The following is a 21,611-nucleotide window of genomic DNA, read 5'->3' as shown; positions in this document are numbered from 1 at the left end:
ATGGCCGGAAAAGGGAAACGGAGGTGAATAAAGAAACACAGTCCTGTTGGGTTTGTTTTTGGATATTCAGAGAGATTAAAGGCAAGAAATTCATTCTGAAGGTACATATTCTATCTAAGGAAGAGTTTGATATAAGTGGGAGAGCTCAGAAACGCGTAAAACAATTTCTGGAAGGAATTATTGCCGTGACTGCCAAGGAAGGAAAGAAGAGATTTCGAAGCGATTTGGGAGAGATTTAACCGTCCTGTGGTGTATAAATAGATTGTTTGGGTCATGTAGTAGGGGTGTCGAGAGTTTGGGGTCGAGAGGAGAGCTCAGGAGGCGAGAATCAGAGATTACAGGAAGCCTGTCGCTGCTGCTGCTGGTGCTGAAGAACAACGTTGCAAATAAGAACAGTGTCTCAAATTCGCAACACTGCTACAATATTCTCTCTGTAACAGCTGAACAGCCACATTTATCTTTAGTTAGCCACACCTCCTGTAACAGTGGATTTTGTAATGCCATTACATCGTTGCATATTCACTGAATCATATCATCTCTTCAATAAAAACAACTTTTGAGTCATGATTTATTCTTTTGAGCCTGTTTTTGATATGAGAAGCTAAACCCTAACACTGGGATGACGGAGGAAGCCCTATTTCACGCATGTGGTAATTCTAATAATTCTTTTATGACTATTTGCATTGATTTTTAATCGATTTATGATTTTTATTGAATGGGTGTGATTTCGTTTGATGGTGTATGCTTGGTCTATGTATTTTTGATACATCATGCTTGTGATTTACAGTCATTGCTTTTCAAAAATTTATTTTTGGCAAAGAACAAGAGTCCATATTTGAACTATAATTGATTGAAATTATTATTTCAGTCACATGAATGGAATTTGGTGGAATCCTGAGTCTCAGTCTCTCTCGATACTGTGATAACCTTTTGTGAATATATTTTCTTTATTTTTAGTGTTTTCTATTTTTGAGTCTAAATTCGAGTCTACACAAGTCCGAGTGAATGACAACCTTACTTACCACTTTAAAATTACATCACTACCTTGCAAGTTGCAAGACCCTTTATGCTAGTTTGATATTGCGCTGAGTTTCACAAGAGTGCTTTTATGTTGTGTTGTGTTGTGCTGTGTTGTAGAAATAAATCGGCATGCTGTTTGGTAAATTATAATTTAAAAAGCACTATGAAATTAATAAACTGTAAATTTTGTTTGGTAAACTTGTATTTTAAAATGCTGATGATGTAGATAATGACGAAAATAGACATATTTCAAAAATTAGTTTAAAAACACTTTAATTAAAATAAATTATATTTTTAATTCTAATATATTTAATAAAATATATCTAATATTTATTTTATTATTTTATTTAGTTTATACAATTATTGTTATTATTTAATAAAAAAATTTATAATTATGTTTTCTTAAGAAAATATTATTATATTATAATTATTATTTTAAAATGAAAAATGAAAAATAGATAAATAAAATAGAAATTAGAAATATAATGATAAGTATAGAATATTCAAGGGTAAAACATGTCTTTATAATAAAATAACAAGGTTAAAATAGAGAATCAATTAAATCAAATTATGTGGGTCCACACCTTCTGCTTTTCCATCTTTTAAAAGCTAGTACTGAGTAGCTTTTAAAAGCAGGCCTAAAATGAAAGTGCTTCTCTCCAAAAGCACTTTGAATTTTTTTTACCAAAGACAATTTTTGGTAAAAGTTTGTTACAAAGTGCTTTTGGTTGAAAAAAAGCAATCCCAAACGGGGCTTTTGTCTAGTCATTTGAAAAAACAAACACCTATCCGCTGATTCCCACCATCAGTATCGACATTAAGGAGATTTTTTTTTTTTGACGGGAAGATGAATTATATTAACCAGCAAATATAGTACAGAAGATTTACAATTTCGTTTTTATCAATTACATTAGAAATAATGCTAGATTGTTGTAATTTTTTGTTGTAATTTCATAGACATATGCTGAAGGCTCTTTATTTTTTGTTGTAATTTGTTGTATTTTCTATTTGTAAACTAAACTTGAGCTTGAGGGGGATCTTTTAAAATTATCTTGGCTTCTCGAACGGTGTTTTCGGTTGTCCATGAGAGATTTGTGTTGTCCTTGTTGATGCTGTCTTCCAAGACTTTACAATCACTTACTATTGAAATGCTAGACAAGACGTTGTCTCTTAGCCAGATGACCGCATTTTGTAAAGATTTCGCTTCCGCATGAAAAGCCGAAGTAGATGTCTCTGAACCCGCTGAAATGTGCATAAATGTCTGGTGATCTACTGAATAAACAATGTGAGCGTACCCCATTGAAAGGTCTTCTTCCTTGAAAGAAGCATCAATAAATATTATCCAATCTGTTTTTATATCTGACCATTTGGTGTTGGTCATCATTAACTGATTGTTATCCAGTCCCTTTGCATTATCCCTTAGAGGGATGGATTGCAAAAATTTGTTGATCTGATCAATTAGTTGCATTGGATTTGGGTTTATCTTTTCAAAAACCACTGAACATCTGTATTTCCAGATGAACCATGATATGGTCGACATTTTTCCTACCATATTATCCAAATCTGGGTTTAAAAGCCACCATTTAACCCAAGATGTAATCGGATCCGTATTAGTTGGAGAAGTTAATTTTCCTAGCGAAAATCTGAACCAAATAGCTCTAGCGAAAAGGAAAGATCTGAATAGGTGATTCTCGGTTTCTTGAACTTGAGAATTGCATAGTTGGCAGTTTGGGTCAATTTTCGGGTTATGTGCCCCTAATCTCGAAGAGGTAGGCAAAGCTTTTCCAGCTAGCTTCCACACAAAAAGTTTAATTCTCGGAATTTCTTGAATTTTCCATATACTTTTACATGGGAAATCTATTAACGAATTATCATCTTCTTGAGCTTGATTTGCCAAGAAATTATAAATGTTTTTTGTCGAGAAGAGTCCTGAATGATGGTGTAACCATTGGATTTTGTCTTCTTCTTCTTTTCTCGGGCTTATGGCTTGAATCTTATTTCTAACCTCTGGGCTAAAGAAACTGTCTAGTGTTCCTTATCCCATTTATTCTCTTCAGTTATGAGCTCTTGAACTCTTTTTGGAGATGTGTCTTGCGAGTCTTGTGGTTGCGATATTATATCCGAATTTGGAATCCATCTGTCTTCCCATATTTTAACCGAGTTTCCATTTTTAACTTGCCAGACGAAGTTTCCTTGTAGAAAGGGAGTGTATGGCTCACTGACCTTGTATCTCCCATTAAGATCACCACTTCCACTTGCACCCCGGTGACATAGAATTCACAAACATACTGATCAGGCAAGAGATAGATTAGAGATGAAGGGAGTGTTGTTGCTGCTGTCGTTAGTTCTTAGGTGATTGAAGGAAGCTCGTTGCCATGAATCAATTGATTGTGTATGTATAAATGTATTGAAGGTATATGTATAAATGCATGAACCCATTGATGGTAAAACTCCACCGATGATTGTTCTACCTCCGTCGGATCATATTAGTATATGAGGGTATTCCGGGTATTTCAATTGACACGTGTTTATCTTTTCCACGTTTGCACTGGTGCTGACTCAACTAACGGGAAAATGGATGGAATACTTGACGAGAGGAGGAAACACTAATTTGAATCTATTTGGGGAGGAAACGCTAATTAGCGATCTTGGGAAGGGAGGAAACACAAAATAGCCCTAAAAAATATGATTCTATGAATTTCGGGTTAAAAAAAAAAGTTTCTGAAAGTATTTACGGCTGGGAGTTCTTAGATTCCCAGCCGAAAGTACATGTTTCGGCTTGGTTTTCCCAACCGAAATCAGTTTTTTGATGTTTTTGGTTTTCAGAACCAGTTACGGCTAGGAAAACCCAGCCTTAACTGGTTCTAAAAACAAAAATAATCAGAAAAATGATTTCGGCTATGAGTTCTTTATTTCCCCTCCATAAATAAAAAATACGGTTTGGAACACCATTATTTCCCAACCGTTTTTTCATTCTACGGTCGGGTCGACAAATTATCTCAGCCGAAAACCAAGCCGAAGTGCAGTTAAGGCTGGGAAAACCTAGCCGTAACTTGTTCTAAAAACCAAAAAAAAAAAAATTGAAAAAACTTTCGGTTGGAAAAACCAAGCCGAAACATGGACTCTCGGTTGGGTCGACGAACTATCCCAGCCGTAATCTTGATTCACGGTTGGGAATCTAACAACTCCCAGCCGTAAATACTTTCATAAACTGTTTTTTTTTTACCCGAAATTCATCGAATTGGATTTTTTTAACCATTTAAACCAAAAATAAATAGTGGGTTTTCTTAGTTTTTTCTTTCGATGATGATCATCGTCTTTATCATGTTGAATGAGAAGGAGAAGGAGAAGAAAATAATTTTGGTTTTTTTTGATGATCATCATCCTCATCATGATGAAATTATGCTCATCATCTTTTCGCAATTTATGAATGAAAAGAGAAGGATGGGGAGAAGATAATAGATTTTTTTTTCTATGATCTTCATCATGATTGTAAATGAGAAGGAGAAGATAATAGATTTAGGATTTTTTTTTATGAATAGTGAAATTTAGGTAAGGGTATAATAGACATTAGGAATATGATGTGATAAGGGATAATCTCATTTACTATTTCATGATCCTAAAAAGCCACAAATGACCATTGATTTTCAAAGCCCCGATAATAAGATTCTTTAATACGAGGAATTTGATACGGCAAGGTTGAGTGTGGTGAAGAGTATGGTGTTAAAAAGGTAGAAATTAATGTTTAATCCCATATTAGTTGGGCTTTGGACAATTTAGTCCTGCTCCATCAAACCTAGTACTAAGAGCGTCCACAGTGGGCGACTAAACCCAAATATTGGTCTTTTTAACAGACGTAGTGGAACGTACTATCGATCAAATTTTGATCGACGACTAAAATCCAGAGTATATTTGGTCTGGGACCAAGACTAAACCCAAATATAGTCGAGCGTTGGTATAGTCCACGCCCCATCACCAGGCGGTTATATAATCTACGTCCCACACCATGCGTACGTAAAGTCCCCGCACCACACCAGGCGTACGTAAAGTCTACGCTCCACATGGGACGTACGCAAAGTTTACGCCCCATTTTTTATTTTTTTTATTTTGTATGGGGCGGGCATTATACCCCACCCCATTCTTTGTTTTCCAAAACAATTTTAGTGGGGCGGACTTTATATCTCCGCCCCACTTCTTTTTTTTTTTTTTTTTTTCAGAATCTCCCCAATCAGGCGGAGTATAGCCCACGCCCCACACCAGGCGAATATATAGTGTACGTTTGATCAAATTTAGTCTTCCATCCGTAAGAGCAACCACAGTCATGAGACGGACCAAACACCAAAAGCCAGACTAAAAGCCAAAAAAATTTGGTATTCTGGGTGTTCAAGCGCAATGGGGACGACCAGAATTTGGTGAAGCGTAACTTATACGAACGCTTGATGCGAGACGGAACTTATACTCACGTTTCTTGACCGAGCGTCTTTATAATATGCGTCTGAGTGAAACGGAGTTATTACGTGCGCCTGATTGAGGCGCAGGTATAATTCACGCCGAACATGGGACGGCGATGGAAAGTGCGTCTACTGGGACGGAGATGTTATGTGCGTCTGATACATACGTAGATAGAAAGTGCGTCTCCGTCGGGCGGACATAAAAGGTGCGTCTGGGTAGGGCGGAGATGAAAGGTGCGTCTGGGTCGGGCGTATACGTGAAGTCCGTCTGAGTGGGGCGTTTATGGAAAGTCCGTCTGAGTGGGCACAAAACTGACGCTCATATTACGTGCGCTCATAATGAGGATGTGGATGATTGAAATACACAAGATCCGGTACCTAAGAAGAAATTCAAGAGAATATGTAATTTCCATTAGCTATCATGGAGCCAATTAGAAAATAAAGATTCACAGCTGACAAGTTGTCAGCAAAGAAATTTGTTTAATTAAGAAGCTAAAAACAGGATGAATTAATCTGTATAAGCTTTTAAATATCTTACATGGGTTGGCATTAACAAGCATCGCAGCACCTCCAAAATCACAGCTAGTAGGTACTGGATTCTTCTGATAGTAACTGTTGAGTAACAAACGCTCATATTACGTGCGCTCAAAACAGACGTACATTAAAATTACGTCTCACACAGGCGTACTGGATTCTTTTGGTCCGTCTCATGACTGTGGTTGTTCTAGTTCAGGCGTAGATGCAATGGCAGAACCAGTCAAGTTTGTAACAGAACACTAGTAGCACCCCCAGAAACGTAAATCGCTTTACACCCACGGTTTGTACTAGCAATCAAACAACCTTCAATAGTAGCCATTGGTACTGAATATTCTCTCTCATCAAGTAACAACGGACCAGCAATACCAACAGACGTTAATAATACGTCCGTCTCCCGCATACGGTCATAATACATGCGCCCGGACCAGGCGCTTTTAGTAACTGCGTCCAAACCAGGCGTTTTTAATAACTGCGTCTGCTATGGGGCGTAGGTTTTATCTACGTATGGCCCGGCGGTGTTTATAATGACGCCTAACTCAAACGCTCTATATACATCCGCCCCATTATCATACGTTATTTATACGTACGCCCGATGTGGAGCGTCCACTATACTTCCGTCTGAAATCATACGCCCACTATACTTCCGTCCCACTATTAATCATTTTAGTCTGGGTTGGCGACCACATTTGGTCGCAAACCCTAATTAACTGGACTAAATATGGTTTTAGTCAGTACCACTGCGGCTGAATTTGGGACCAAATTTGGGTATAGTCCCCAAATTTGGTCATGACTGTGGTTGCTCTAACGTCACACACTAGACTAAACTCAAATTTGGTCATTTTTTTGGTCATTGATTTTTGGTTATACTCGCACCATTGCAGTTGATCTAAGAGGTCCAAATTTGCACAATCTCGAACGAGTCGGTCCTTTTATGAACCACTCAGTCCAAAACAACTTCTTCTTCTTTTTGACAAAAATGCCCGTCGTGTATAATTTCTTACTAACGCAGTTTTTATTTCTTCATTTTCATGTCGAGAGAGTTTGCCGGAGCAGAGAATAAATCCTAAAAAGTAAAACCTAATCCGAGAGAGTTTGCCGGAGCAGAGAATAAATCCTAAAAAGTAAAACCTAATCTCTGGCGTTTGAAACTTCAATCTACAAACCCTTAATTTGAGAATCAAATAAATGGTCATTATCAGTACATATTCTTGAAGATTAATTCGCAATCGTGGAGAAAAGTTGATGAGGTTCAATTTCAGCAAATTAATTGGAGATTTCGTCATCAAAATCGATGTGAAAGGTAAGTTTATCTCTTCTCATCATTTTAATTCGATTAAGAGCTATTAATTGATTGGTTTCGAATTCGAGAAAAAACCTTTCAGGGTTTCAAAAATCTCAACTCCAAATTACTATCAATCTTTTGATCTGATTCAAATTTCATATTAGATTCATAATATCCTGATCAGCTTATCGTTTTTTATGTAAGAATTTTTAAAACAAAAAAATCACAAAACTATATATATGTTCTTCCATGACTTGTGATGGAATCCTCTATCATTTTCACGGTTGAAAATCAGATCTGGAAATGTATTATTTGTTCTTAAAAGATTTAGTTTGGATTTTGGACATGTTTTGAGTGTTCTATATGTTCTTAAAATACTGTAATGGCTTTAATTTAAACATTGCATTTATTTTACTGTAGTTACACAGAAGAAAAGAACATTAGTCTCTATTATCCAAGTTTCATAAAATGCTAGTAACTTTCATATTTAATTACTTTTTAAATTAGGTGACATTCTGGCACTTTGTCCACTTAATCGTCACTCCTCATGTCTGACAATTTGAGCTTGTTGCATCAGTAGATTCGGAAACAGTTATGTATAATATGATATTACTATGATCAATATATGATGTTGGGACTTGATAGGAATGTTTAAGCGTGAAGATAATTCGTTTGTTCCTGAATTGGTTATCGAGTTAAGGAACCATGAAATGCGTTTATCAATATTAAGTTCTTTGAAGAGATGATTACTAAAACTTGAAGTGTCAATATATATCCTTTTTTATGACAGACTACAACAAGATAAATTTGGAATTACATATCGTGTCACCCTCCCATGGTATTGATTATCTCCACTGCTAACCTCTGTACTCAGTCCCACTGCCATGACTGATCACTTATCTGTTGATTTGAGTTAGCTAGAGAGACACAAGCACTAAACTAAGTTAAAGAGATACTAAGATAGAAACCAAATATAGTCTTTTATGCTACTTGTTTTTTCTTTGACCATTATCATTTCTAATTAATAGTTAAAATTGTAAAGTATTGAGTTTGTCTTTTTTTTTCTTTTTTCTTTTTTTTGTTAATGTTTGTATATCTAAATAAGCGTCTGAGTTAAAGATATGGATCTCGTAAATCCATTGACCAGGGTTACTCAATAAGGAGGGATAAAAAAAAGAGATATCAATCTCGTAAAGAGAGGCGCACAACATTCTTTTAAAGGGATGCTTGAATAGACTCTCTTTTGCTGGACCTGGGATTTTTTTCTTGTGCTATAATCACCGTTCCATAACCGACTTGGAGCACTCTCAAATTTAAGATATGTAGGATAACATAATATAATCTTTGCACAAATTCAGTGTCATCCCTGTATCAGAGCTTGCTCGCGATATTATTCTTGTCTCCATTAGGATAGCTAGATATTGTGTTTTGGTGTTTGATTTGTGGGATTATGAGCTTATTAAGATAATTGGTGTCAGTAGTTCTTCTTCACAAGCCTTGCTAGTTTGAATGGTCAGCAAGGTCCTGTATGGCAAGTGGAATTGGCACATCCGAAATTTGGATCACTTTTGGTGTTTTGATCTTGTGATGGGAAAGTGATAATTTAGAAATAAAGTAATTAAAATGAACGGAGTCAAGCTTATGCGAGTTAATCTTTATTTTATGTAATTTATTATTGGTGAGAAATTAATTTTAGTTAAGTAAATGTTCTTATATTATATGTACATAAGAAAGTAGATTGTCAATTGATTTCAAGAAATTAAGTTTATTGATTTGTATACTAACGAATTGCTTGGATGGATGCAGACATAATTGGTTGCGGTTGCAGTTTTGTTCAAAGTTGTTCAAAACCATACCATGCGCATCCATAAAGACAAGGTTGCATCTTCTCCTGGTAAGTCTAATTTAGTGTAATTATGATGTAAATTTCATGATTATGACAAATGGGATTGGTAAATGATTTGTCTAGATAGATCTGCTAAAAAATAGCTATTTATATCGCAAAAAGACTTTTTAGAGGTATTAATTGATGGATTTAGAAATGAATCTGGCTTGGAGTGTCAGTAATGTGTTGAGTTTGTTGACTGTAGGATAAATTAGAGTGAGATGTATTAGTTCTAGACGTGCCCTGACTTGGAGACGTGTATAATTTGTAGAACTTTATTGAAAAGTAATAACCACATGTGTAGATTGTTGTACACATGTTAGTTTTTAATGTGTACATATTTGTGCACAAGTTGCTTCTTTTCGAAGCTGACCATAGTTTAGAACTGATGGACATTTTAAACCAATTGTAAAAGTCTTGAAAAAAATTGCGCTTATATATATATATATATGCATGCATCTTCCGGGTAAGATGTTTGAATTACCAGCTGCACGTTTGCTAAAAGCTATGGATTAATTCCTTTACCAATATTGGTACCCGCTTTTAGCAACCTTGAATATTTCTATCAAGTTTTAGATTTCCTTCTGATTGTTCCTACATTTTTAGGCATTTTACATTATGAAATGAATGAATGGCATAGTTGATGCTAAGGTTTTTAATGTGCACATAGTTGTACAATGTTGATTCTTAATGCATACATAATTGTACACATGTGGATTTTTAATGTGTACATAGTTGTACACCTGTTGTTAGTTAATGTGTATACATTTGTACACCTATTGATTGTTTATGTGTATGTAATTGTACACATATTGATTTTTAATGCGCACATAGTGGTACACCATTGTGCTATCAGTTCCAACAGATTCTTCTAGTGATTCACATAAAGTATGATTCTTCTCCAAGAAAGAACATGACGAGTACGTAAACCCAATCTGCTTATAGCATTTAAGTGTAACTTACTGATTTTTCTTCCCCCCTCATCCACATGGTTTAGTAACTGAGTCAAGAAATTCCTGTGTTTCTCATTTCAGGTTAATTATAAAATTTTGCAGATGTGTGATCTGTTGTATGGAATACAAAAACCGAGACATGCTGACCACTATATCATTCAAAATGTATCACGCATAAGCTAAAGAAGGTGATTCAATTTATGTTTTACGTAGTGTACTTTTTAGTGCACCAGTTTTATCATACTTGTTGTAAGTCGTGCACTTTTTTTCTGCATTGGTTATTTACCTGAAACTATCAAACTAGTATTTGCATTTGGCCTTGTCTACACACAACATACGTAGAAATCTTCCTACATCGAAGATCATCATCCCCAAGTCATTAGGTAGTAGCAAATTTAACTCCTTTTTGGGTTCCACCATTTGAAGCTGAGACGCAGAACAAAACATTTAAAAGGTATTGATTAAGGATCTCCACTCTTCTGTTTGTTTCTTCTATTTTGCATCTTAGGTTTTTTCTGTGTATTTTTTGCTGAACGGTACATAATTATATGAAAGCAAGTCAGATTCCTGCATTTTTAGCATTGTCAGTTTCCTAGTTTACTAAAACTAGAAGCTGTCGACGTATGTTGAGTTTGTGAACATAGTATTACACATGCTGGATATTAATGTGTACATAATTATACAATGTTGGTTTGTTAGTGTGTATATAGTTGTACATATGCTGAATATTAATGTGTACATGATTATACACATGTTTATTGTCAATGCGTACGTAGTTGTATACATGTTTATTGTTAACTAATGTGTACATTGTTACACACATTAAATCTTTGATCTTCTTTATCAAAATCATCCATTCTTACTGAAGTTGTTTATGACAATATGTGCACATTAATATACACTGTATTTTGTACAATAATAAGAGGCTGAATAAGAGGCAAACAGAAACAAGCAGAGGGTACAAGGTGGAAAATTATAGAATAAAGTGGAAGAGGTAAAGTATCTTGAACACTACATTAGTTTGTTAATTTGTTGATGTTGATGTCCATCGACAACTTTCTCTGTTGATTGATAATACACTTTTATGTGCTCTTGCAGATTTTTCAAGATCGATTAGAGGATGACCCTGTTTTGGTCATGTATGTGATAGCAATTTTGACTGTGGGCCATCTAAACCAGGTATTTATTCATTTATGTCTATTCTATTTTTTAATTGTACTTGACTGAGCACATTTTTCTGTAGATGAGTCGACAACTAATTATAATAACTTTGATCAACTTTTTTGTATGTTTTGATACACTTCTATGCGAACCTTCTATTGTCGGAGTTTGAGTAGAGTAGTAAGCAAGCTTTCCCAAACAACAAGACTGTGCTAATGTTGTAGATAAGAATTTATTAGAAATTATCATGTGCCTAAATTAGGATCTTAGGCATTTGGATACTAATAGATGCTAAAGTAAAATCAGAGTTGATGCTGGTCTTTGTCAAAGTGAGACAAAAATATAGCACCTGATATTCTCTGAGATAATGTTTTTATTGACAATATAGGAGTTTCTTGTGGTTTGTTCATTGAAAGTGTATTTTATGTAAGGAAATATGTGAGCTAAAGCTGTTAAAGTTGTTAGTGTACACCAGTTGATTGTTAAGTGTACATCGTTGTACACCTGTTTATTATCAATGTATTCATAGTTGTACACCTGTTGATATGTGTACATAATTGTACATCTGTTTATTGTTAATGTTTACATAGTTGTACACATGATGATTATTAATAGTTTTTCTTGTTCAAGTTTGATTTCACATAAAGTATCAGATTACGTTAGTATCGGCATTCAGCAGTAACATGTAGCTACAATTCAGAAATAGGGAACCAAGTGATGCTTTTTAACTCATTTTTTGCGTACACATGGTTTGCTAGTTGTGTCTGAATACGATATGAACGGTATTAGCTATACTTGCAATTGAAAGGAATTTATCTATATACCATGTGGTACCTATACTTTCAATGGAACCCTTTGATTTTTTATTCATTTTTTGATTTTGGATGATCAGAAAGGTACTAGTTATGGTGAATTAAGGAGGATTTCTAGTGCTTATACAATGTTGGTAGGTGTGTACTTGCTGGTGCACCTGTGTAATTCCCATGAAATAGAATTGTTTGCAAGTGAATACTTTTAATTTGTTACACTTTTTGTGGGGGTGTACTTGTTGGTGCACCAATGTATTTTCCATGAAAATAAGTCCTTGTATGGGTATAAATAGTGTATTTTCCATGAAAATAAGTCCTTGTATGGGTATAAATGATCGATTTAATGTATGCTTGAGCTTGCCTAATAAAAAAATGTTGCAGAACAATTATTCTCAGTTCTTGTTAGTTGTTGTTCTTGTCCGGAAAATTGTTCACTCTTTATCCAACATGTGTAGATAGTTGTACACATGTTTATTCTTTTTGAAGCTGACCATAGCTTTTGAATTATGAAGTCCTTGACCTAACTTTCAATCTATGATTACGGTCGAAAATTGGACTTAAATATCATACATTGGGGGTGACTTATTGGATGACATAACCTGAATCTTGTTTTGTATATGTTTCTTTTCGATGGAATTTACAAAAAACATCTTGACGCCCAGGTGGTGATAAAATCTCAAATGTTTTCAACAAACAACTTCCTGCAGTTATGAAAAAATATTGAAATTTGATAAGCAACTCGCGATGGAGAACATATGAAAGATAATTGCTGAAGCAAATGGCTACCAATCACATCTTATCGCCCCCGAACAAGTATATTGATGTCTCATTGAATCTTCGTTAATTGTTGTTAGAGGTCATGCAGAAGTAGCAGTTGATGCAGTATGCATTACTTAAACTCACTGCTTATATTCCCTGTCAAACATAGTTGAATCTTCGAAAGTAAATTGTTTTTTAATAATTTATATATTATTTAAAATTGTTGACTGCATCATGAGTCATCGTGGACTAAACTGCAAATATTTGGATTAAATTGTAAATAATAAGGTTACTAATGTACTTTCCCATATTTTGGACTAATCTGTACCTAGTTCACTCGAGCTGGATTAATCTGTACTTTCGAATTGATTTCTGGACTGAACCGTATTTTTCCCGTTAAAAAGAGGAATATGCCGGCCTCAAAGACTAACAACATATGTGGAGTCTAAAAACTCTAAACCCAACTACATCTGCGGAGTTCAGACTAATTGCTATGGCTAACACAACTTATAAACTAAGATGAAAGGGCTATTGAGTAAAATGATATCGTCTTATCAATCTGCCTTCATTCCTGGAAGGCATATCTCTGAAAACATCACGATTGCTCATGAAATTATTTATAAAATGAAAAAATCAAAGTCAAAAAAGGATTCATTGGACTAAAAATAGATATGTCAAAAGCATTCGATAGAGTCGAATGGAATTTTTTAATGCAAATAATGATCAGGTTTGGCTTCAATGAGAAATGGTGTTTGAGATAGGGAGACCCAATCTCCCCGTATTTGTTTTTGTTTTGTATGGAAGCACTGTCCAGAACTACAACACAAGCTGAAAACTTAGGTTGATTAAAGGTATTAAATTGTACACCAAGCTCCCTCCATGAGCCATTTATTATTTGCGGATGACCGTATGTTGTTCTATAAAGTAAGTGAAAATACTTGTCACAATCTAGTTAAACTGTTCAGAGATTTTGGTTTAGCTTCGGGTCAGTTAATTAATCTTGAAAAATCTGGTGTGTTTTTTAGTCCGAAAACTGAAAGTAATATCATACATAAAGTCAAAGAAATTCTAGGAGTCAAGACAATTCCCCTAAATGACAAATACCTTGGTTTGCCTTTATTCACCAATAGATCAAAAATTACATGCTTTGAACCTTTAGTGGAAAGAATGAAAACTAGGATGCTAAGTTGTAGAGGGGTAGATCTAAATACAACAGGTAAGACTGTAATGATTAAAAATATCACAGCATCTCTCTATGTTTATCAAATGAACTGTTTTAAAATCCCTGTTAAAATCTGTAAGGACTTAACAAAACTTCAGAAGGACTATTGGTGGGGAAAAAATGAAAAAGGTCTAAATGAAAATGGTAAGAAAGTTGTTTGTCTTAAAAATTGGAATTCTATATGTAAGTCTTTGGAAGAAGGAGGTTTAGGAATTAATGACATTAAGAACTTCAACTTAGCTATGATAGCTAAGATGGGGTGGAGGTTAAAGGAGAACCCTGATTCTTTATGCGCTTTCATTCTCAAAGCTAAATACTACCCAGATAATGATATATTGCATCTTAAAAATACACCAAATAGAAATGACAGTTGGATATGGAAGGGGATGCTTACAAGCATACAACAACTAAAAAATTTTTGTCTTTGGGAAGTTGGAAATGGAGCTAGTATAGAAATATGGAATGATTTTTGGATCCTTGATACAGTGTATCCAATAGGTAGCCCTCAAACTCATAATGCAGACTTAGAAAAGGTAAGTGATTTGATTACAACTAATAATACTTGGGATTTAGGAAAACTGGCTAGATGCTTTGATGAACACACAATTGAGCAAATTAAGAAAATTCAGGTAAATGGTGAGAACCAAGAAGATACACCCCATTGGACTCTAAATGAAACAGGTAAATTTTTTGTGAAGTCTCTTTATAATCAGATCAACACAAATGGTTATGCAGACAAAAAGTCGAACCTTATTTGGAGCATGAATACTTCTCCTGCGGTGAAAATATTTATTTGGAAAGCATCCCATTCCATACTGCCAAATAGTATGAGAATGGCAGCCATTTTTCCAGACACAAATACTAAGAGTAATTTGTGTAATGAAGAACCCGAAACTTTAACTCATCTGTTTCTAGATTGTAACTTTGCCAAGTTTGGATGCATTTTAATTTTGATATGCAATACATAAAAAATGGAACTGAAAATTTTCATGATTGGTTATATAATTGTTTTCAAAACACCAACAGAGGTGGATTAGGCATAGATTGGCAGGTCTTGTGTAGTGTTATAATTTGGCAAATCTGGAAATCCAGATGCAAAATAACATTTAAGAAGGAAAGTCAAAACAGCGAAACAACAAAAAACAATATCATTAAATTTATAAATAGTTATGGGACAATCCATATGTCAGATTATGATATTATGCAACTTTTGTACTATAATCCACCGAATGGTACTACTCTCAAGGTCACTAATGATCAAGTGCGGGGATAAACAAGGCTAATAGATATGAAAATCAACAAGTCCTAACAGAGATGAATGCAGGAGAAAAACCTGGTATTGGACTAACTCTTTCTGACTCTACATGACACATCAGGGAAGCTAGAGGGCTTCACGCAGACTGTACAACCAGAGAACAACTAGAGAGTGCTGGAGCAGAAGCGGTTTTTCAGTGGTCAACATAATGGAGTGGACATTCGTTCACTTTCAGGAGCGATTCAGAACCTACTCTCTTGCTGCTAATAGGAAAGTACGCAGCTGTAAAGGAGCGAAGATACAAGAACAACACTGCAGAAGGAAACATTACCTCGAAAGACATAAATTTCAAAGTTCTGGTTTTTAATCTTGACTTAAGAACTAATGTAATTTAGGAAACCACAATATACACTTTTTGTAACAAATATGCAATAAAGCACAATTGGAAAGGAGATTTTTTATGGTAAATTTTAGAATATCTTAACATTCAAACTTGGAATGAACATGTAATGATCTACCGAAACTCCTTCTATGGAGACTATGGTTCTTTAGTATCAATATATTGAGGGAAATCTCCTATTCGATTAAAAAGACATTGTGCACCCTCAAAACCGTGGTGTATATTCAGGCCCCCTCGGTAGTTCAGATTATCATATCTGGTTTCCAAAGCTTGTTTTACTTTTTATTTTTTATTTAAAAATTCATTAGAAATAAACGAAAATAATGACTGTGCTATGTGTTTTAGGTTTCCATTAATAATTCTTTTTCTTCACTCTATGGGCTGTTCATGGTCGGTTTTGGTTCGGTTTCTAGTCAAACCAAAACCGAAACCAATACTATTGGTTTCTAAAAATCTAAACCAAACCAATTCATTAACCATTGGTTCGGTTTCCAAATGGTTCCAGTTGGTTTCGGTTTGTCCCAGTGGTTTTTGGTTAACCAATAATTATGTAAAACCAAAACAAAAGAAAACACAAATTTACAGATATAAAAATCATAGTTGCCGATAGTACTGGTTTACACAAATTTACAGACAAAAAAAAATAAAAAAATATCAAGAATAGTTAAAGCTTACTCCAATTCTAGAGACAAAAGAAGATATATAATATATCTTAATTTATTTATTGACAAATAAAAAAGAAGGAAGACAGGAAGAAAAAAGTCGAGTAGCAGCGGCTGTAGTTGGAGGTGGAGAAGGGAGACGACTGAGAGAAGGAGAAAGAGAAATAGGGAGAGTATCATAATGAAATATTAGATTTAGGGTTTCTATTTATCCTCTAAATCAATGGGTAGAATCTAATACTTGTAAATCAACGATAGAAATTAAGTTTAAAAATTAATCGGTTTTCCAATGGTTTTTGGTTCGGTTTTAGAGGTCAAACCAAACCAAAACCAACACTATCGGTTTTCCACTTTCTACACCGTAACCAATCCATTAGGAAATGGTTCGGTTTGGTTTCTTTCTAATTGGTCTAGTTTGGTCCGGTTCCAGCGGAAAACCGAAACCATGTTCATCCCTACTTCCTTATAACAAAAAGGAAAATGAAAAATCGATTAAATCAATCAACCAAATTCTTTTATAACCTAATTCTCTAACTAGTTTGTTCAACGACTCACCTTGAATTAATGAAACCATTTCAAAAATTTCATGAACCGAAGTATTACAAAGCAAACAAAAGACTCATAAATTCACAACACTGATATAACTAGTAAGATCCTTATAGAAAAATAAAAGGGAGGAAAATAAAAATAAAGGAATTTATATCTCCATAATTAAATCTTCACGAGCTCAATTACTAGTAGAATCATAAACATCATCTAACATGTTTGTTTCTACTACTGCTAGGGTTCCTAAAATGTGGAAAACGAACATATCAAGTGCATCTTGTTTGAGGTTATAAAATAATTAGATTGATTGATTGAGTCGACTTTTCATTTTCTTCTTTGTTGTAGAGAAGATAGAGAGAAGAAAGAAAAAATTGTTAATGGAAACCTAAAACACTTGGCGCAGTCATTATTTCAGCTATTCCCAATGAAATTGTAAATAAAAAATAAAAAGTAAAACAAGTTTTAAAAAACTTGATATAGTGATCTAAGCTAATGAGGGGCCCAGAATGTGTACCCGTTTTGAGGGGGTGCACAAATTTGGACTCTCATGTGTGCATGTTATATTTGTTTTTAATGGTGTAAACTAACTCAAAAGATAAGCTAAAGCACAAGAAAATATAAGGAGAGAAGAAAAGATAATTTCTTATTATAAAAAATGGTGTGCATCACAAAGAGAATGGGCCTCAATTTATAAGTTAATACAAGAAAAGATAATAAAGATATAATTTTCATTAGAGAAGTAATAAATACATCCCCATAAATACAAGAGATAATAAAGACAGCGTTTTCATTAGAAAAGTAAAGGCATCCCTGTAACTATAGATATTAAACTTAAGTATTACATTAATTATGGAGGTTACCAAGTAGTGAAGGATATAAAGAGGTGAAAAGGGAGATTAAAAGGTGGTGGTATAAGTGTGTAACTCCACTAGATATATATTTACAACACTCCTCCTTTGATGGAACCATATTACTATGATATTTCCTTGTTAAAACCTTGCCAGAAAAATCCAAACGGGACAAAACCCAGACGAACGAAAAAGGGTATAAACCATATACGATGTTGGACATATTGATTACGGCCTCATTAAAACCTTGCGAAAAAAACATGATGGACAAAACCAAGCGAGTATAAAGAGTGCAGCACATATAAATGTGTAGTATCCATTGTTCATTACGTAATATTGATATTCTTCCCCTGATGATGTGCTCTCTTAGATTTATAGTAAGATTATTATATAATGTTGGTCTTCGAGTTGAACCCATATACTAGACGTCCTTGTTAAAAACAAGATATATGTTGGTTTTCAAATAATGGTTTTGTACATCTCTTCAAGCAGTTCTCTTTAGGATAAACATCAAACAAGTAGATAGGGTCACATGATGCAGTAACAAAAATATTCCGTAGTTTGTGTCTTTGTGGCATGAGTTATTTCTAGTTCAAAAACAAAAACAAAACCTAAAATCAGTTCTTCTTTCCTTCTTTATCAGTGATGATGATAATTTAAACCCCACAACAAAATAAAGAGTATAATTGACCAAGAAGTCCAAACATCAGTTTTCCTAAAAAAATATATATATGTATAAAAAAATTCAAACATCATTTAATCTTCAGGTGAGCTTTATTAGGTAAGATTCGAAAAACCAACCATTAATCCTCCAAGCGAGCTTTATTAGGTAAGATTCGAAAAACCAACCATTTTTTCTTGCTTTTGATTGCTCGAATATGTTAGATTTGACGAAATTAAGATTCAGTTTTCTGTTTCTGAACTACTTATGGCTAGGAATGGATGAACTCCTGGCCGTAAACAACAAATTAAGAATGGAGATTCATGAGTTCTCAACCATAAGTTAGAAATTTCAATAGTTACAGTTGCGAATCGATGAACTCCCAACCTTAAGTTGGAAATTATCAACTTATTACAGTTAGGAAATGAAGAATTCTTTGCCTTATGTTAGGCTGAAAGGCAAAATTTCTAACTATATATGAATTTTTCTAACTGTAGACTGTGTAGTTGAAACCAGATTCTCCACCGATATTAGGATTTCCTAACCGTTGCTCTGAAGTTTGGATACAAGTTTGGATACAAGTTTGGAGTTTTATTTTTTGCTATCTTTTCTAGTTTATGATTGGGAGTTTATAAATTTTCAGCTGTAAACTAGAAAATAAATAATAGCTTTGATTTTTTGAATCCAACCGTTAATCATTTTCATTATCCGATCTAATCCCTAGCACTTAATTAAGTAAACTAGTCAAATTTATTAATAATATAATTAATCGAGGACATATTACTATTACAAATATTCTATGTGTAAGGGGCTTTTACATTATTTGATGACCGTATTTTGCCAAGTTATTGTCCCTAATTAGTTCCTTTTTTTTATACTTATATATATATTTTTTTCTTTAAAATCAGGGTTGGCACTGCCCAATAATTTGAATGCACATCAGATTTTACACTTTCACCCTTGTACCAAGTTGAGATAACATTTTGCACAACTACATCCGCCCAATCTGCAAGCTAAGATAAAGTAGGGCATAAATCAACTTTGCTGCTACTCTCGAGAGAGTCGTGTCTCAAACCCAACTTTAGTCCACTCCAAACACTTGGGGCTAGCAAAGAGTCTGTTTCAATTCACCCCCAAAAGAAATTTTTTTTATGCTCCTTCAAACACCAAGGGAAACGAGCGTTGCGTAGAGTCTCAAGGTTGCTAAGTTGAACATAAGAACTTATACGAACTCAAAAATATAAGAACTTGATCCGGAAAGGTTGAGCGTTGTGTAGGGTCTCGAGGTTGCCAAGTTTGGTGTTAAATAACAAATACCCCAATGGTGTTTTTAAAAATTTTAAGGTATGGTTTTTGGCAAATCTAATATCATTTAAGTCAAATCAACTTCTGAAAGTGGTTGGGTTACATTTTCACGCATTCAGAGCATATTAGTTTCGTTTAAAAGACTAACAATATGAAGCGAAAACAATATCATGTGTTCATGTTATATTTTGTTATATTTAAAAAGTGAAAATATCTAAGGAGCCCAAGTTTGGTTCCTCTCCCTTCCATAAACCCATCATTAAGATGATACATATGTGTAGCCCAAATTATAAAATCTACGGTTAGAAATGGTAATTTTAGATTAGATTTATACAGTAGAACCTCTATATAAGAATATCCTAGGGACGACAAGAAATTATTCTTATATGGGGGTCTTCCTTGAAATGATCAATAGTTATATATGTACCTAGGAGAAAATATAATAATGCACAACAAACATCACAATATACCTAGGCAATACAAATATTAGTTAAATTTTGTTTAGTTTCGCATGTATGATACGTATGGTAAATTCACAAAGTTTGCAATGCAACACAATGTACCTAGGCAATACGTAGGAAAACATAAGTTTTGTTTAGTTTCACATGTGAAATTTGTTTAGTTTTACATGTATAAGTTAAACACATGAAGTTTGCTATGTAACACAATTCACACAAAATTCAACAATGACACGGAAAATCAACAAACAAAATCAGACGACCAAAGATATTTAAATGAGTCGTGCAAAAAAAAACATCATACACTATTAAACCTAAAAATATTTTTCAAACTGGTTAAAAGAATCTCTTCGTCTTAAACTTTGACGTACTATACGACCTATATTATATATATACTGTTCTGAATTATTCTTATATGGAGGTGAAAAAGCGGGGGTCTAACAACCACACCTAATATTTTTCTTAGCAATCTGTATGGACTAACTTCAATATACTTTCAAGAGAATCAACTAGACAGTTAAACTCAATCTTAAGAAAAGTATATCCAAGAGTTATATCTCTATTTCTCAATTCAATTTGCAACCAAACAAATAGGAATTGGCGAGCCCAATTGAAAATAAGAAATAACTTGGACGGTATCAAAAAACCAATATCCAAGTGTCAGTCAATATTATCAACAACCAAAGGTTGGATTCACAACTGATTGAACTTACGCACAACCTGTGATATTTCAATTATATAAAAAAATATAATAAGGAAAAGAATAACACAGACACCAGAAATTTTGTTAACAAGGAAACCGTAAGTGCAGAAAAACCCCGGTGTTAGAGCTATGCATGGTCGAACTCGCAATCGTTGCTATCTCAAGCTTGTTTGTCAAGTTTAGTTATCAAAACTATAAGTATTGATTTCTAGTCTACTTATATCTAAGTCTCGGATTAGGATAGAAAGTGTAGTTGAGCATTAGACTACATGGCGTTCATCGATTGAAGACGAAAAACTACTGAGGGGAGCTTGTGGAACATCATCAACAAAAGTTATGTGGAGACTTGAACTCATCTATCACTCAAAAGTCTATCTACTCTATATCTCCTATTTGAGACAAAAATCGATCGTATAGCTATATAGACTTCGATTATACACATTTTATATTTCGAGCTGAGTTTAACTCGCTCACATATTTATCAAAATATGTGTTGGTAAGCTTTTTCTTTAACCAAGTTCATCTTATATTCTTGACGAAAGTCAAAAGATGATCATGTGAAAATCGCCTTGTAACATCTTACATGATTTGTTTGAGACAGTCATTTGATGTAGGCTCGGAATGTTTCGTATTGATCATTCGATCACTTGAAAATTGCTTTGAAGCTAATAGTTTGTGCGAGACAGCTATTGTC

At 34.1% G+C, this 21,611-nt stretch overlaps 1 long non-coding RNA gene across 3 annotated transcripts; it reads left to right on the top strand.

Moving 5' to 3' along the window:
• The first annotated feature begins 7,010 nt into the window (after positions 1 to 7,010).
• Positions 7,011 to 11,918, top strand: LOC113349023. 3 transcript variants are annotated; one of them, XR_003359892.1, is made up of 5 exons: positions 7,011 to 7,308; positions 9,097 to 9,184; positions 10,010 to 10,095; positions 10,210 to 11,122; positions 11,227 to 11,918. It is a non-coding gene; the product is annotated as an uncharacterized LOC113349023 (long non-coding RNA). The 3 variants fall into 3 exon arrangements; XR_003359891.1 differs by lacking the exon at positions 10,010 to 10,095 and having other exon boundaries at positions 10,231 to 11,122; XR_003359890.1 differs by lacking the exon at positions 10,010 to 10,095.
• Positions 11,919 to 21,611: the final 9,693 nt, after the last annotated feature.

Source organism: Papaver somniferum, chromosome 2 (assembly GCF_003573695.1).
Source record: "Papaver somniferum cultivar HN1 chromosome 2, ASM357369v1, whole genome shotgun sequence".
Classification (NCBI taxonomy): domain Eukaryota; kingdom Viridiplantae; phylum Streptophyta; class Magnoliopsida; order Ranunculales; family Papaveraceae; genus Papaver; species Papaver somniferum.
This window is presented reverse-complemented; position numbering and strand designations above follow the sequence as displayed.